This window comes from Podarcis filfolensis, assembly GCF_964270895.1.
Source record: "Podarcis filfolensis genome assembly, chromosome: 6".
NCBI classification, from domain to species: Eukaryota; Metazoa; Chordata; class Lepidosauria; order Squamata; family Lacertidae; genus Podarcis; species Podarcis filfolensis.
In genome coordinates this window covers 93,520,507-93,539,625 of record NC_139609.1, presented here as the reverse complement: position 1 = coordinate 93,539,625, position 19,119 = coordinate 93,520,507, and positions in this window count along the sequence as shown.

The window sequence follows — 19,119 nt, the reverse complement described above, 5'->3', positions numbered from 1 at the left end:
CTAAAAGTCTGTTCTCCTTGACATCTGGTGGGAGGGTGTTCCACAGGGTGGGCGCCACTACCGAGAAGGCCCTCTGCCTGGTTCCCTGTAACCTCGCTTCTCGCAGGGAGGGAACCGCCAGAAGGCCCTCGGAGGTGGACCTCAGTGTCCAGGCAGAACGATGGAGGTGGAGACGCTCCTTCAGGTATACTGGACCGAGGCCATATGAACCGTGCACCAAGCCACCCACTCTGGAAGCTGGGGTGGGGCGGGGTGGTTAGCCCCCAGTTCGGGGGCGTCATCTGGTCCCACAGTTATTTTTTTCTGACCAATTTGACCAAGATTTTGCCAATTTGGGTTGCAATGGGGGGAAAGAAGCAAACAAGGGCTGTATCTGCTGTTGCTCCATCTTTTCCATTGCCACCAAAATTGCTGAGATCTTCTTGGGCTGGGGGGGAGGAAAAGAATTGTGGTCTTTGGAGGGCTGGCTGCTCTAAGCCTCAACAGCTTGTTGGACCATGGAAAAAGTGCTTGCGCAATGAACTTCTTTCCATTCTGGATGATTCAAGCTAAGTCACCATCACAGGTTAGTTTGTCGTGGAACTTAATTCCGTAAAACTTTCCACCTGAGACCTTCAGTGTGTTTATTATGGGGAAGTAAACATGACCAAATCATAGCATTGGAAGGGACCCAAGGGTCATCTAGTCCAACCCCAATGTTCAGAGGGAAACTACCGTATTTCGTCTGGATGGTTAAACCATTGCCCAAGCACAGCTTGCCACATGTCCGTTCATTTTAAGGCAGGTCCATTCATTCCAATGGGGCTTGAGCACAAAGACTTCTCCCATGGTTTATGGGGTTCCCATGAGGTCGGTACAACCTATTTAGAGTAGATTGAGGTGATTTGAATAATAGCTTAATGGATTTGTAAAATTTATATGCCATCTATTCTTCCCTCTCAAGCTGTGTTAATATATATATATATACACAAAATACATATTTTGTCTGTTTTTATATATGCTAGTAGATACATATGTTAGAGACAACCTAACCGGATGCGTAATACATGTTTATTTGTTGTTATATTTATATTGTGTCTTTTATCCAAGGAGCTTCGTGGTTCTTCCCTTCTCTATTTTATCCTCAAAAAAACCTGGTGAGTTAGGCTAAGCTGAGAAACTGTGGCTAGCCTAAGGGCACTCTGTGAACATCATGGATTTGTGCCCTGGTCTCCCAGGTCCTGATCCTGCATTCAAACCACGACCACACAATGGCTCTCTTGTAAGTTTTAAGTGATAGTTAAATGTGCATCTATTATGTAACTGTTCTTTCTTCAAAGGAATCCCTGCGATGTTATCTAGCCCAGTTATCTAGCCCACTATTCTGAGAAATCTTAATGGCGTTCCTCAGTAACATGCCGTATATCACAAATTTCTCCTTCATAGCAGAAGCTTTTCTGAACGATAAGCTTGCTCACCACTATCGCCACAGTTGCAAGAGTGCAGTGCCTGCCCTCTCTGTGATCTCACAGCAGCTTAGCCAATCACAGCCAGAGGTCTCCGCCAAATCCCTTTAGAGGTGGGGAAAATTTCTGGCCTGGGTGCCCAATGTGGCCCCTTAAGCCTTTTCACCTGGCCCTTGGTGCTGTCTCCCATGGCCATAACCACCAGCCCTGCTTCACATCTTCCTTGGGTGCCTTTGCTTGGCCGAAACACGTCCTTGAATTCTGATAATGCCTTTTGCTTGATGGGTGGAAGTGCAGAAAGTATCCTACTGTACAAAGGGGACGTTTATATCTGCTGCTGGCCCTGCCCGCCTCTGCCATGTGGCCCCTGGAAAGTTGCCCAGAAGAGAATCCGGCCCTCGGGTGGAAAGAGAGTTTACCCCACCCCTTTAGGAAACTGGAGCGCAGGAACCTTTCTATATATGTGGTGGGAGTGCAAAGAGATAGTGGGATTCTGGGAAAATATCTATAATGAACTGAAAAAAACAACGGAATCCTTTCTCCTAGGTATCATGTCAGAGGAAATAAAAAGAACGGTCAGACCATATTTATGTATGCAGCTACAGCGGCAAGGTTATTGATTGCCAAAAATTGGAAAAGCTGCAGCGTCCCAACTACTGGTTATCTAAAGTGACGGAATACTTCCGTATTGCCGAACTAACAGGGAGGATAAGAGGAGATGTGGTACAAAAAGTGAGTAAGGAGTGGGCTATCTTTAAGGAATACATCAAAATTTCTGTGGAAAAAGTAGAATATCTGACAGATACTGAGTGAATCCAGAAAATGATTAGAGTGAAATGAGAGTAAAGTTAAAATAAAAGAAGAGGTTAAAGAAATAATGAAATGCATTTAAGCTAGTTGGGGAAAAAAGGAGCGTAACAGGAATGGCTGGAAGTCAAGTCACTTGGTGGGTGTCCGTATGGGGTAGGTGTGTAGGTATTTTGATATGTGTAGTATTATATAGAGTAATGTAGGTATGTTTTATGTTATGAGAACTACACGTGTTGTGTACGTGTATTGTGTAAATGTATATGTATGTGTTTTAAAAGGGTAAAGGGGACCCCTGACCATTAGGTAGGTCCAGTCGTGGCTGACTCTGGGGTTGCGGCGCTCATCTCGCTTTGCAGGCCGAGGGAGCCGGAGTACAGCTTCCGGGTCATGTGGCCAGCATGACTAAGCCGCTTCTGGCAAACCAGAGCAGCGCACGGAAACGCCATTTACCTTCCTGCCAAAGCGGTACCTATTTATCTACTTGCACTTTGACGTGCTTTCGAACTGCTAAGTTGGCAGGAGCAGGGACCGAGCAACGGGAGCTCATCCCGTCGCAGGGATTCGAACCGCCGACCTTCTGATCGGCAAGCCCTAGGCTCTGTGGTTTAGACCACAACACCACCTGCATCCCTATGTATGTGCTTTATGTGTTAATAAAAAAGGGGGGGGAAGGAAACGGGAGCGCTGGGCTGCATTGTTATTCTTGTCTCCCTGGCTGACCAACGACCCACAAAATGCAGAGTATGGAGACTTTGTCCCCCCTGCCCTCAAACCCCCCCCCCCAAGATCTGCTGAAGATATTTATATAGCACAGCTGTGTCCCCACATAGGGGCCTAGCAGTGGGGTGAGGCCTCGAAGGGGGAGCACCAATGTGGAGCTCCTGATCTCTGCGGCTTGGAGCGTTCCGTAAATTATTCCGCCAAGTTGTGAATGGGGTTGAGGAGTCTAACCAGCCACTCGGGTTTCTGGAGCCCAAAGCGTTCGATCTCTCCCAAACAGACTCTTATTACACACACGCCAGACATTTGTCCAGCACAAGAGGCGTTCCTGCAAAAGGAAGGGTGCTCTCTGCTTGATTCGGGAACAAGAGACTCCTCTGTTTTTACATACACGCCCTCCCTGCTGATAGAATATTATCTGCTGTTGCAGGAAAGACACATGCCGCCAGCTGAAGTCAAGAAGGCAGCAGGCAACACAGCCTGCTCTCTGGTATCTCTCTGACTGTCAGCGCAGCTGTCCTGGGGAGCCATTAATAGCCTCTCGTGAGGGCACAGGAAGACCAGCATGCAAATTAAGGAGGCACAAGGATTTGAATAATGGAAATTTCACTTTGGCAATGCAAGACATCCTTTTTAAAACTCAGGCCATCTCCACCGGTCGTCCGGCTCTCAGAATTTCTCTGGTATTTTGGAGAAGAGCACAGCAAAAGGGCAAGGCAATGGTTCCCTCAAATGTACAGCTGGACTACCGCAATGCAATGCACACGGGGCTGGGAGATGGCCTGGAAACTGCAGCTTGTATAAAATGCAGCTGTTATGAAGTACTAGGAGGGAATGTATCTCGCCTGAGTTGAAAGAACGCCAACAGCGACTGGTCTGCTTCCAAGCACAATCTGAAGTTGGATTGTTTTTCCTTTGCTATATTTGCTAGTATAATAATAATAAAAAATAGGGTGGGGGAACATAATCCAAAGTGCATGTTCTTGTTTTTGAAGCCCAGCATGGCTTCGCTTCCGGGTAACCAAATTAATACTTATTTACTCATTAAATTTATATGGTGCCCTTCATCCAAAGATCACAGGACGGTTCACAGCATGAAGCTGCAAAATAAGAACACGAAATACGTAACAAAGAACAAAACAAGAACAAATCAATATCCCCCTTCCTACAATAATATATATATTATATTCTCTGTGAGTGCCTGGAGGCGGTTGGAGGATGGATGATGGCTAACGGATTGAGGTTGAATTCTGACAAGACAGAAGTACTGTTTTGGGGGGACAGGGGGTGGACAGGTGCGGAGGACTCCCTGGTCCTGAATGGGTTCACTGTGCCCCTGAAGGACCAGGTGCGCAGCCTGGGAGTCATTTTGGACTCAGAGCTGTCCATGGAGGCGCAGGTCAATTCTGTGTCCAGGGCAGCTAGGGAAATTTTTAATGACTGATGTTTTAATGTATTTTTAATTTCTTATTGAAAGCCACCCAACAAGGGAGGGGTATAAATTATGATTACAGTCATACCTCATGTTACGTTTGCTTCAGGTTGAGCGTTTTCAGGTTGTGTCCTGCGGCGACCCGGAAATACCGGAAAGGGTTACTTCCGGGTTTCACCGCTCACGCATGTGCAGATGCGCAAAATGATGTCATGCGCATGCGCAGAAGCAGCAAATAGCAACCCGTGCACACGTGCAGACACTGGTTGCGTTCTTTTCAGGTTGCGAATGGGCCTCTGGAATGGATCCCGTTTGCAACCAGAGGTACCACTGTATTATGATTATGATTATTATTATATTATATATATATAGGCATCCATCTGTCTTGGGAGACAATGGAAGAGGACACCTTTGGGAGTGAAGTCAAACTGTCTGAGAGTTACAGTACCTGCTGTGGCTGTAGAGACTGATGCAGGAGAGACATGTTTTGTTGCAGCTAGGGCAGATGAAGGCGCCCGGTTGTGCTGCTGCAGACACACCATGACGTTTCTTCTTTCTGTGCTCCTCCCAGCCGGTCATTCTTCCTCTAAGGGCACAAAGGACCCCTAGGTGCATCTCTGCTTCTGTGAAGCATTGCCATTCCCGGATTAGAGAAAGGCCAGTGCCTTTCATAGAAACATAGAACTGTAGAGTTGGAAGGGACCACGATAATCATCTAGCTCAACCCCTGGCTAGACAGTAATCTTTTGCTGAAGGTGGGACTCAAACCACAACCCTCCACCAACTGAGCTATCCCAGGTGCAAAGCTAGCAAAGACCACACAGCTAGAGCTAGCTTTGAAGAAGCGGAGAATTGAGATTTCTTGTGACCAGTCACTGTAGCCTTTGTGCAATGCCTTAGAAGCTGTGTCAAGACTGCCACCCAGTGGCCTGATGGGAATTGTGAGAGAGACGTCTTGAATGCGCCGACAAATGCCTCTCATGAAACAGGCCGTTTTCCACGAAAGCTCGTGCCGCACTTAAGAGCACAAAGGTGAGAACATATAGAGGAGAAAACTCTTGTTTCCTTAAAACTGCATTTTCTTAAAGACGCCCATTTTCGTGGTAGTTTTTAGCTTGGCACAAAAGCACAGACATCTCCATCAAAGGAATGCAGGGAATCCTCTACGTGGAACTATTTCACTTAATCGTTTGTTCTTGGATAAGAAGGGAATCCAGCTAATGAATAAGTTAATGAATCAAGAGGTACTGGAAAAGGATGTTGAAGTTTATAGATTAAAAAAGAACACTGCCCCCGGTATGGCCAGCACATGGACTTGACAGAATAATGCGGGAATCAGTGATGGATAACCACAATGCGCCATCGCAAGTTAATGAATAAGAGCACTATATTGAGGAGTTGAAAGGTTCTTGGCACACACGTAGTTTGAAATCTTTGTGTACAATCTGGACATCTGACTGGCTTAGATTTAATGGAGTGGGTTGTAATTACCATAGAATGGTCTATTGTAACCTCATGACTGGCTGATGGTACTTCATAGAATCACAGAATTATAGAGTTGGAAGGGACCCTGGAGATCATGCCCCTCTTTATTTTGCATACCCATCACACACCCAGCCAACTTTGTGCCTATTGATCGAATCACCTATTGCCACGATCCCCCACCTTGGAGGAATGCCCTCAGCGTGAGAAATCCTATGCCTGCTCTGTGTAGCGGCATCCCAATTGAGGTGCCTTCTATGTGAAAAAGGTAAGGGGACCCCTGGTCCAGTCGTGACCGACTCTGGGGTTGCGACGCTCATCTTGCTTTACTGGCCATGGGAGCCGGCATACAGCTTCCGGGTCATGTGGCCAGCATGACTAAGCCGCTTCTGGCGAACCAGAGCAGCGCACGGAAACGCCGTTTACCTTCCCGCCGGAGCAGTACCTATTTATCTACTTGCACTTTGACGTGCTTTCAAACTGCTAGGTTGGCAGGAGCAGGGACCGAGCAATGGGAGCTCACCCCGTTGTGGGGATTCGAACCGCCGACCTTCTGATCGGCAAGTCCTAGGCTCTGTGGTTTAACCCACAGCGCCACCTGCTGTGTAGTTTTTGGCAAAGGTTGAAGACATGTTTTGCACGTTAAACAGGCACCATCTTCTTTACCATAATGTATTACAGTTGTACCTTGGAAGCCGAATGCCTTGGGAGTCAAACGTTTTGGCTCCCGAATGGAACAAACCCAGAAGTGAGTGTTCCGGTTTGAAAACGTTCTTTGGAAGTCGAACGTCCAACGCGGCTTCCAATTGCGTGCAGGAAGCTCCTGCAGCCAATCGGAAGCTGCGCCTTGGTTGTCAAATGTTTTCAGAAGTCGAATGGACTTCTGGAACTGATTCCATTTGACAACCAAGTTACGACTGTACTTTTACCCCACCCATCTGACTAGGTTGCCCCAGCCACTATGGGCAGCTCCCAACATAATATAAAAACACAGCAAGACATCAAACTTAAAAAATTCTTCCCGATACAGTTTAGCTCAAGGGATGTCACACAGAAGAGGGAACATGCTTGTTTTCTGCTCCTACTGAGGGTAGGACTCGAAGCAGTGGCTTCAACTTGCGGCCCATCAGAGTGTAATCTAATGTGGTACCTGCGGTTTGTTTTTTACTTTCCTTTTGGTATATCAAGTCTTCTATATTCTTTCATGCAGAAGGTCATAGAACTGAAGAGGCGGAAGGGACACCAACGATCATCTAGTCCAGGCACCCCCAACCTGCGGCCCTCCAGATGTTTTGGCCTACAACTCCCATGATCCCTAGCTAGCAGGACCAGTGGTCAGGGATGATGGGACTTGTAGTCCAAAACATCTGGAGGGCCAAAGGTTGGGGATGCCTGATCTAGTCCTTGGGTAGGCAAACTAAGGCCCGGGGGCCAGATCTGGCCCAAACGCCTTCTAAATCCAGCCCACAGACGATCCAGGAATCCGCATGTTTTGACACGAGTAGAATGTGTCCTTTTATTTAAAATGCATCTCTGGGTTATTTGTGGGGCCTGCCTGGTGTTTTTACATGAGTAGAATGTGTGCTTTTATTTAAAATGCATCTCTGAGTTATTTGTGGGGCATAGGAATTCGTTCATTCCCCCCCCCCCAAAAAAAAAATATAGTCCGGCCCCCAAGGTCTGAGGGACAGTGAACTGGCCCCCTGCTGAAAAAGTTTGCTGACTCCTGATTCTAGTTCAACCCCTGCCATTCAGGAATATGCCCCATACGAGGATCAAACCTGCGACCTTGCTATTACCAGCATCACACTCTAACCAATCAAGCTATGCGAGAAGCCTGGTGTGAATGGAAAGGCCTTGTGTAAAAGCTGACAGCGGTAATAGAATAGATTCCAATTTTCTTTTCAGTGCTCTCTGCAAGAATTCCTGTCCCCTCCCCTGAAAACCCCACGGTGGTGTATTTAATTTTTGCGGTGCCATGGTCAGCGCCGGAAAGAATCGACAGTCTCTGCCAGATTGGCAAGCTTCCCAGCGGCACAGCAAACAAACAAGTGCTTGGCGTTAGGAAGAAACATTTCTGTGCCCTCCCATCCATGCCCCCTTGTTGCAAACGACAGGAACAACATCTCCCAAGAGACCCCTCTCGTGTTCCCAGTTCATCCCCAGGAGAGCTGCGAGCTCCAGTCAGCTTCCACCTGATGCTGCCGCCTCAACGCCAACACATCAGGCGCCACTGTTTGGCTCCAGCCACCCATTCCCTGATGCGCCATGTTTATTCCACAAAAACAGCTTTGGTTTTTACAACTACAAGCTTTCAGGACAGCTGTCAGGCTTCGGCTGCAGGAAGCAGATGGAAAAGCCGCGTCAATTTTGTCTCTCGAGTGCTTCTCGTTCTTCAACCAACAGCGTAAACACAGAGGGGTTATAAAAAATGTAAAAGACGACTTACACATGGAATTTGCCGCTAGAAAACTGTACCAGCAGCTTTGCCTGCATTTTGCACCATTTTTTTAAAAAAAATATTTGGGTGGAAATAGGCCTGGTTTGCAGAAATCAGTAAATCATGGCTTATTAAACAATAGTTTATTGAACTCTGGCTTAACATTATGTGTGAACCCTGCCCAGTTTGTTTACAGCCAACAAGCCACCGTCTGAAACCATAGCTGGTTGTTGGCTTACAAGCCTTTAACTATGGTTTGGTGAACCTAGCACTCTTCATTAACTATGGCTTGTTTGATCACCCCACTCTGGAAGCTCACCAAACTACATTAAACATAAGGCAGGAGCAGATGGAAAATAAAGCAAACTTTTTGTCTGTTTGTGGTTAATCTGTGATTTATTAAACATGCCATGCCTTAGCATTATTTGTGATCCAGACCATAATGTTGCAAGGATTTCCGCGGGATTTCCGCTCTCTCTAGCAGCAAGAAACCTGTTCACTTTACCAGCTCAACTCAAGATACAAAATGCGCCTAATTTAAATGGCAAGACGCGTGTAACTTTGAATGGCATGTGGTGAAACACTCGGGATTTGCACAGAGAAACAGCAAGCCAGAGATCCATTCCTTTCTGACGTGTGGCAATTTCGTCCCTCCTCAAATTTTAAGGCAAACCATGGCTTGCAATTTCATCTTAAGGTAAAGGTAAAGGGACCCCTGACCATTAGGTCCAGTCGTGACCGACTCTGGGGTTGCCGCGCTCATCTCACTTTATTGGCTAGGGAGCCGGCGTACAGCTTCCGGGTCATGTGGCCAGTATGACTAAGCCACTTCTGGTGAACCAGAGCAGCGCACGAAAACGCCGTTTACCTTCCCGCCAGAGCGATACCTATTTATCTACTTGCACTTTGATGTGCTTTCGAACTGCTAGGTTGGCAGGAGCAGGGGCCGAGCAATGGGAGCTCACCCCGTCACGGGGATTCGAACTGCTGACCTTCTGATCAGCAAGCCCTAGGCTCTGTGGTTTAATCCACAGCGCTACCCACGTGATTTCATCTTAATCAGCTTGAAAAACCATACTCGTTCCCAATCCTTTGGAAACAAGCAGTGCCCCAACAGTTCAGAAAATCCAGCAAACGATGGTTGACTTCAGTCCACGAATGACAGGTGTCCATCAAGTGGGGAACAGAAAGAACATGGATGTGATGACCTTTGAAGGCTCCTCTGTTGTTTAGTGCAGGCGTCCCTAACCTAGGTCCCTCAAGAGATTTTGGACTACAACTCCCATCATCCTCGACCATCGGCCATGATTGGTGGGATTTGCAGTCCTACACAACGTAAGGGCACAAGGTTGGAGAATAATTGCTTAGTATTCTGTGTGAATCAGCCCTATAGCTTGTAGTTGTATGTGAGGTGAATGCATTAGCAGATGCTAATACTTCCTGAAAGTTGTGAATCAGAGCACAATACATAATTGTGCATAAGGCTCTTTGGGTCAAGCTCTGCCACGCTTTCTTTTCACCAGCAAGGAAACTCACGCCAAGTATGAAAAAAGGCAATAAACATTTATTTCATACAGCTGTGGGTTGTTGTTGTTTTTTAAATACATACAGTACATAGATTTCTCCCTTCAAGGGTTTTCAGTGGCGCCAATATTAATATTTATTTTATTACAGTACTCAAGCTGAGGAATTATTTTGTCAATGATTACCAAAAGGACAGGTCGTCACAAATCAGAAGTCTATAAGAGAGTTTACAGTTAAAACATTTTTTAATTTTTTTGTGTTGGATTTTTTCTCCTTTTTCTTTTTTTGCAAATAAACACTTTTTAATATATATTTATATATATTTATTTATATATGGTTACAAGTGATAGACTGAAAATCTTTTTTTTTCCCCCTCCCCATTTTAACTTTTCAAAATACACTTATGCATTAATGCCTGGCATCAGAAGGAAGAAATAAAAAGACAAAAAAAGGAAAAAAGAAACAATTCAAAACAACATTTGGAGATGCCCGGGAATGGGTACCACGAAGAAAGGGATGCAGTGGGAGGGGAAAAGGAAAGGTGGTTTCGGATATACGGGCGAGAATGTATCGCAGGGGCAGGCCTCCTTAGACACATGGAAGCACATGAGAGTCGCACCAAAACACAGCTTCCATTGCATCCCCTCTCCTCCCGCCATCTCTCTCACAGAACTGGCCCCTGGTCCACTTTGATGGGGGGTGGCAGATGTGTGTGCCCACATCCCAGTGATGGGCACCATGTTCAGGGTGATTGTCTTTAATTCCGAATGCATCGTTTGATCTCCGTAGGGTTGGAGAACTACAGTAGCAAGGTGATAAATTCCTCCACAGACACCCCACCCCGCTCTGCTGAATTATACTGGTATGCTAGCTTTGTATGTGGCAGTCTTGTCCTCAACTCCTGAGAAGGAGGAAAAGCCCTTGGGTCTTTCCTTCCTGGGCTGGTCTCTCCAAGAGCGCATGGCAAGAACAGGACCCAAGCACATTCTGATGGATGCATAGGACTGTTTCTCCACCTGTAGCCCTTTTTGTGGCATCGAGCACAAAAGCACATTATGCCGTCCGATTTTAATGCGACTAACAGCCCAGTCTAAGGCAGAATTAGAAGCTTCAGCGCTCCTTGATTTCACTGGGCTTAGGCCCAGTCTAACTCTGCATAGGCCAGGGTGCCCCATTAAGCGTGTTGAATTTCAGTGGAGTGCAAAGATCCTTTGGGCACTTTTGCCACTTACCCCATTAACGCGGAGGACCTGATTGTCAAGATAGCTGAAAAGCTTCGGTGTGGCTTCAAATAGCTGTTTTCTCACCTGCAAGATGTTTCTTCAGCAGAAGTGGACATCCAAGTGCCATAGGGAGAAATTCAGTGCAACCACTTCATTTTACAAAAGCAATTTTTTTGAGATTACTTTATGTGGCGGAGCTAAATGCAACTTAAGCTGTGGGAAGCTGCCAACTCAATTGATCCCTCCTCCCTGACCCCATGGTTTTCAGATGGCGCTTTGAGAGCTCTGTACGAAATGGGGTCATTTGAAAAGTTCGGTAGAAATATAACAGTTCACTTTTTGAAGACTTCACCTTGGCCAAATGACCAGTGAAGCAAACCACCATCCCAAAGCGACTGAGAAACTTGACCACTTGGTGAGAGAGCAATGGTGTGAATGGACTCACTTTAGCAAGCCACCGAGGAATAAATTAGGGTTTACCCCTCCCCTTTGCAACTCCTGCAATAAACAACTTCTGAACTTTTGACGATTCGGTTTTTCTGTTGGGTTCAAACAACAGTTGCAGTTCTTGCTTTGGCCACATGTTAATAAATTTTGCAGCTAACTAACCCATATTCCTGTGCACTGAATGAAAGATCATGGGGAAATGGTGCATTTTCTGATGGACACTGTACCAAACATTTTATGCCCAGGAAGACAGATGGATGGTGCAGGGCAGAACTGACTGGGCTGTCTTTTACAAGCCCCCTCCCCAGGGGATACACTAGTAAACTATCGCTGAAGTCGTTTATTGCGGTAGTGGCAACAAAACCACCACTAATTTAACACAAACCACTGCTGGTCCAGTGAGAATCCTATAGCAGTTAAGATTATCTCCAGCTGTGCCACATGAAACAGCATCAACCTGGGAAAACACTCTTATGCAGAGCTGATAATAAACCTTCATTACGATATCCAACCTGTCCTTTGAGGAGCTTAAAGGTTCTTCCCTCTCCAGTATATCCTCACAACAAGCCTGCGAGGTAGGTTAGGTTGAGCGTGACAATCCCGGGTCTAAGAAGGTCATGGCTGCATGGAACTGCGAGCCCACAGCATCCACACATTCAACGCTGCTAAGATCTGAAATCCTTCCGGCCTCTCCCTGGCTTGCCTCCATGCAAGTATTTCATGCTGAGAAAACGTCATCTCATATAAAGTTAATATAGTTGCTGGAGTTGCACTAGCAACTCTCCTAACTGGGAGCTCCTCTGTCACAAACTTTCTGCTTTGCAGCTCAGGTTTGCAACTAAGGTTGCTGGGAAACTGGGAGTCCAGGCCACCCTATGGAGCTTGAAAAGGATTTCAATTAACCGTCCAAGTCTTACTAACTTAGGAAGACTGATATTGTACTTGCAAGCTCACTCCCAAAACATTTCACATGGTCCAGGGGTGTTGTTCGGGAGTGTCCTCCCTTAATTTATTTCTTTTTTAATGACTGAGTGTACAGGATATTGCAATTCTATGATTCTATGAATCAATTAGTCCATGTATCTCAGTACTGTCTACAACGTCTGGAAGCGGCTCTGCAAGGTTTTGGGCAGAAGCCTCTCCCGATCCTGGGTTTCACCCTGGGACCTTCTGCATGCAAAGGAGATACGTCTAACCTTCCCCAAGGGCACAGGGCAGGTGTGAGGTCCCAGCCACGCGAGACTCATCTGCTATGGTCCCCTTGCACGCAGGATTCTCCAGAAATGCTAGCTTCAGCTCCTGGTGGCAACAAACTGAGCTTTCAGTGTCAACAGCTGACGTTCAAAGCCAACCACACTTCACAAGGGGTACTGCAACCCCTCAACAGCTCCAGCGCATAACCAGGCCTCAAAAGTGCTCAAGTACAGCCACAGCTAACACACAAAAACGCATCTTATGACATCCGAGGCCTGAGAGCAGCCGGTGGTATGAAGTGGGAGAGTCCTGACATGAGGGGGATGACTATACCACTTCAGGCTGCAGGTGCAGGGACCGACTTTTGAACGCTCCCCTGAGCTTTCGAAATGACGAAACCACGCCCTAAAAAAGGAGCAGAGCAGGGAGGGGAAGCTAAGCTAGAACCCCAAGCTCTATGTGTTTTTATATGAAGTTGTACGCTACAAGACCACTCTGGCTGCATGTACAGTCATATTTCAGGTTACAGACACTTCAGGTTGCGTTTTTTCAGGCTGGGGACCGCCAAAACCCAGAAGTGCCGGAACGGGTTACTTCCAGGTTTCGCCGGTCACGCATGCGCAGAAGTGCCGAATCGCAACACGCGCGTGCGCAGACGCAGGTTGCGAACGTGCATCCCGCACGGATCACGTTCGCAACCCGAGCGCCCACTGTATTTATCTTGTAAGGAAAAGTGTAATAATCTTTCTAAATAAATAACAAATAAACGAGCTGTGAAGTGCTGCTTCTTTGCCTGCAAGGAGGTTTTGATTTCTTTGCTTTGATGGAGAAGAGGGTTCAGAACTGGCCTCTCTGGAGGCAGAAATTTGCCTGAGGTCATCCTTGCTCCAGGTCTGCCTATTTTTGACTGCCAGCAGTTCACCCAGGGTCTGCGGGCAAAGGCTCCCCTATGACTGGCTACCAATGGCCTATTAACTTGAGACACCAGAGGCCAAACCTGGGACGACCTTCTGGAAGGCTGCAACCCATTCATTCTCTTCCTCCTCTGAGTATGCAAACTGGACCTAGATGGGAAGGGAGTATTTCAGCAAGACGCTTTTCATGGGAGAAGGAAGTCCAAAAGCTGGCGATTTCCACCTGATACCCTCAATAATCCTAAGAATGCAGGTGTGGGCATGCACAATGAATGACCATCTCAAAAAAGAAGTTGCAAGCATTTCTGCCAAGATCAGCTGATGCTGCAAAGAGCACCTCTGGGTGCACACAGGTGACTGCACATGTATGTTCAAGCTCCTCCAACCTCCCTCTCAGCAGCAACATCTGAATCTGCACAAGTCTTGGGGAGCAGTGGGAAAGGGTGGGTTGCTTCTAGAAACTCAGGGGCAGAGGGCTTAAAATACATATAGCGTGCTTATTGCCTGACCCTATAGGACTTGCCGATCAGAAGGTCAGCGGTTTGAATCCCCTTGATGGAGTGAGCTCCCGTTGCTCAGTCCCAGCTCCTGCCAACCTAGCAGTTCGAAAGCACGTCAAAGTCCAAGTAGATAAATAGGTACCACTCCGGCGGGAAGGTAAACGGCGTTTCCGTGCGCTGCTCTGGTTTCACCAGCAGCGGCTTAGTCATGCTGGCCACATGACCCGGAAGCTGTACGCCGGCTCCCTCGGCCAGTAAAGCGAGATGAGCGCCACAACCCCAGAGTCGGCCACGACTGGACCTAATGGTCAGGGGTCCCTTTACCCCTTTACCTTATATTCCCTGAAACTGAAATGTTAACGCCTCTCTTGCTAGCTGATCTAGAAATTATTTATGGCAGTGGATGCAACACAATTTGCGGAGAAATGACGGCGACCCAGTATGAATGGCCCGTTTGGATGGAACAACCCACCACACATACAATTCAGTCGTGTTGTGAGTGCAGCAGTCGCAGGGAGAAAAGCTTCGGCGGGACTTTTCTGAGGTCAAACATGAGAACAGGATCAAATAGGACGAGAGGTTGCTGCTCACGGTGAACCCTGAGCAACGTTGGTTTTCATTGTGTAAAAAATAGCTCCTGGCCCTCATTGAGGCAGGAAAATGAAACAAAACCCTGAAGTCATTTAGAGGCTTATGAGCCAGAGGAAGTTTGGGTTGCACTGGCTGGAAAATGAGGTAGGAGTTCTTCTTCCAGATCCCTCCCCCGCCCCAAAACAGCCCGTCATATTTTGCACCCATCCACCCACCCACATTAGCCCCTTCCCAGTGATGCATTGTTCCCAACCCTTCTTAAATCTAGTTTTATAAAAAAAAATATCCACAAATGTTCAGACTGGGGCAAAATAATCTGTGCACAGGAAAGCATGCATAAATGTGTAAAGTCTCCACACTTTATTATTTCAGTTATTGAAGATATATTTTCTCTTCCTGTTATTTGAGGTTTTTCGTGTGGTTTTTTTTTAATCTAAGTGCAAGCTTCTATGTCCTTCGCTTAGAAGGGGGTTAACAGCACAAGAGCCACACGGTTCAGGAACAAAACGTCTTGTGAACCGGCCCCTTTATCCCCAAGACACAAGCCACTCAAACTTCAGAGCTGTATCTGTTTAAGAAGAAGAGGAGTTTGGATTTGATATCCCGCTTTATCACTACCCGAAGGAGTCTCAGAGCGGCTAACAATCTCCTTTCCCTTCCTCCCCCACAACAAACTCTCTGTGAGGTGAGTGGGGCTGAGAGACTTCAAATAAATATGACTAGCCCAAGGTCACCCAGCAGCTGCAGGTGGAGGAGTGGGGAAGTGAACCCAGTTCACCAGATTACGAGTCCACCGCTCTGAACCACTATGCCACGCTGGGTCTAGAAGGCAGCCTCCCCCATTCTCGTGCCCTCCAGATGTTTGGACTCGAAATCCCATCGGCTCCAAGGCTGCAATACATCTAGTTTCTTCAGGACAAGAGTCCAAAGATGTTGATGGCTTTCCCCGAGAGGACGACACTCTATGGTTTTAGATTCCCCCCCCCAAAGAGAGTTATTGCACAGTCTAGGCCATCCTGAGGGCCATTTCCTCTTCTGGGGGCTACATCCCAGTGGTAGGTGGGGCCAGAAGCAAAAGTAGACTAGTTCCTACACAGAAGAAGAAAAAGAAGAAGAAGAAGAAGAAGAAGAAGAAGAAGAAGAAGAAGAAGAAGAAGAGGAGGAGGAGGAGGAGGTGTTTGGACTTGATATCCCGCCTTTCATTCCCCTTAAGGCAGCGGTTCTCAACCTGTGGGTCCCCAGATGTTGTTGGACTACAATTCCCATCATCACTAGCTAGCAAGGCCAGAGCTCAGGGATGATGGGAGTTGTAGTCCAACAACATCTGGGGACCTACAGGTTGAGAACCGCTGCCTTAAGGAGTCTCAAAGTGGCTAACCATCTCCTTTCCCTTCCTCCCCCACAACAAACACTCTGTGAGGTGAGTGAGGCTGTGAACCTTCAGAAAAGTGCAACCAGCCCAAGGTCACCTAGCAGCTGCATCTGGAGGAGCGGAGACGCGAACCCGGTTCCCCAGATTACGAGTCTATCGCTCTTAACCACTACACCATGCTTCAGGGAAGGCGGATCAGAGCCCAGGGAGTGGTGTTGGGACTGGGAAGAGGAGGTTTCAGAAGCCGAAGAAACGGAATTCCATGATCCAGGCTCACTTCCCCAACCGGGTGCTCTTCAGAGATTGTTGGACTCCGGCTCCTATCATCTGCCGACAACATGGTCAGGGATGATAGGAGTTGTAGTCCAGCAACTTCTGGAAGGCACCAGGTTTGGGGAGCACGGCCCAGATCATTCCTTTGGATCACACGTGAGCTAGTGTTGAGGGCCCTTCTCGACTTATCTCAAGCTCACTCGGCACCCCCCAATCAAACATGCAACTCGGATAAACAAACAGGAATGAGATGTTGGACTGGGTGACTCACAGGGGTCCTGAACTGGTTCATTCTCCGTACACCACTCGGAATCAACGACAGGTTGAGGTGAATAGCTTTTCATTAAGAAAACTGAGGTAGCAGGAGTGGCTTGGAGGTGGTTCTTGGGAGCCAAAATTGGGAGGGATACTCCCAGGGCATGCATGAAGCGCCAGCACGCATTCCGCAGCAGGTGATGGCATCGTCTCCTGGGCTGTTTCTTGCCATTCCTTGGCATGCCAAATAAAAGAGGGAAAAACAACCCACCAAATAAGCCAGGGACAGGGAGCATTTGCACTCCAGCTCCCACCAACCCCAGCCAGCATGGCCAAAGGTCAAAGGTGATGGGCACCGCAATGCAACAGCCCCTGGAGAATCCCAGGGTTCCTACACCTGAAATAAGCTAAGCAGAAGAAGAGGTACGTTACATTAGCGTGAACGGCTAAAGGGCTGAACTGCTAACTTTTATTCCGAAAAACCGCAACGTTCCTTTTATTACAGTATTCCACCTATCAAAATGTCACATGACAGTAAGCTTTTGAGTTCAACAGAACTCTTCGCCAGCCTGCATGTTAAGCAAGGCAGGAGTTGGGGGTAAGAAACAAACTGAAGTACTGAAGCCCTAATGTCTGCAGTAGGCAAAAAGTCATTACTGCGGTATATTCTTAGGAGGGGCAGGGCTGTAGGGGTTGTCACAAGGAGCTCCCACGTTTCAGAATTTGCCGCTTGCAACCCTGGGAGCTGCCCTCCAGGTTACAACCCTATTCATCCGAAGTACTCATGAAATCGAAACTCTGCTTATGGCTGCAGTTCACTCTCACTTCCTTTTCACCTACAGACATTTCGGCTGTTCTCACTAACAATCTGTTTGCACCAGTCTATAAGCAGAAATGCACAAGAGCAAAGGCCTGATTTTGCCTAGGCGATTCTGCATTATTTTTCCCCTGAATCCCCAGGAAATGAATGCCTGTGACGCGAATGCCTATTGCACACAACCAGCGAGAAAACGTGCAGTCCGACCCAACCGGCAAAGTCTATTTTGCAGCCAGCCTCTGGAGGACACCAGAAATATGTCACTCGTGCCTCTGGAGACGAGATGTTGCCATGATATCTCCATGCATCAGTAGACGAGATGTACTCTAGGGAGGCTACATTTCCGTCTCAAAGCCGTAAATGGAAGGGATCTTGCATTAAGCAAATAAGCTACGAGTCCCCCGCTCAAATCTCAGCACAGCTATGAACTCACTGGCTTGGCTTATTAGACTAGCTTCTTCGTCTTAACCTCCCTCTGCAATAAGGAGATAATAACATTGGTGACTTGTTATTTGGATTACTTGAGATAATGCAAGGGCTTGAGAGAAAAGCAAAGCATTGCACAGCCCTGGAGTTTGTCTAGCAGAAAGCGTAACCTTTGCAAACACGTCGTTGGAAGCATACAAAACCATTTCCATTCGCTGCCTTGCCCAGACCTGACTTTATCATCAGCAGGACACAATGTGAATGAACCAGCTCTCTCCCATTCTACGGTAGGATCCTTGCCTAGTCGCCTGCAGCCCGACTGTTGCTCGCCATAGGTGAATGGGGTAATCATGGATGCTAGAACTAGGGGTGGACAGAGTAGGGGGTTATATTTGGGACTGGGAATCATCTGACATCAGGGTACAGCACCCACACACACGTTGGCTTGTTCTCGGCTTGTCCTTCCAATTATTCTGGAACTACACAGCAAAGGGGAGGAAGGAGACTTTTTAAAGTCAGGAAAAGCGAAGAAGGAAACAAGCAGGAAGGAAGGAAGGGACTCTGGTGGGATTGAAGAGTGAGGCAGCCTGGGCGGACCATGGATAAGGAAGGATGCAGCAGAGCGAACTTGCGACTTCCTGAATGCACAGATGATGCTATACCACCAAACTATTCATTCAGACAGTCCGCACTAAAGTCAAGGAACGGTTCTCCCAGAGTGGCACAACCACAGCAACAGCCTCCTGGCACAGGAATTGCTGCCATTTACCAGGAGGGGCGAGGCAGCTAGGTTGCCCAAGCACAGAAGAGGCAATCTGGTGCTCTCACTGGGGCAACTGCACAGCGTAAACCTCACCATCACGGCCAGCCAACCAGTAAGCAACAGTGGCGCTGCTGCCAGGAGGCTATTGCTGTGGACCAGTGCTGCCCTGCCAGGTGAGCCAGTCCTATAGGCCTGGCGCCACGGTCAGGTAGGATGGCTTACCCAGCTGCCAGGTTTCCGGGGTTAAAAGGCAAGATATTATCAGCTGCTATTTATCTCTGGCTGCCTTTGGCCTACCCACTTAAGGCGCTCAACAAACGAAAACAACCTATCCCCTTCCATCCGCTTTGTTCTTTACCAACCGTCTGCTAAAACCACAGGTAGCAAATCTATAAAGTGAGGCTGTGGAGCACAGAGGACGGCTTTGGTTTGCAAAGCGAGAGCTAATTATATCTGCGGCATTTGCATCTGAGCACATCTTTGTAGTTCTG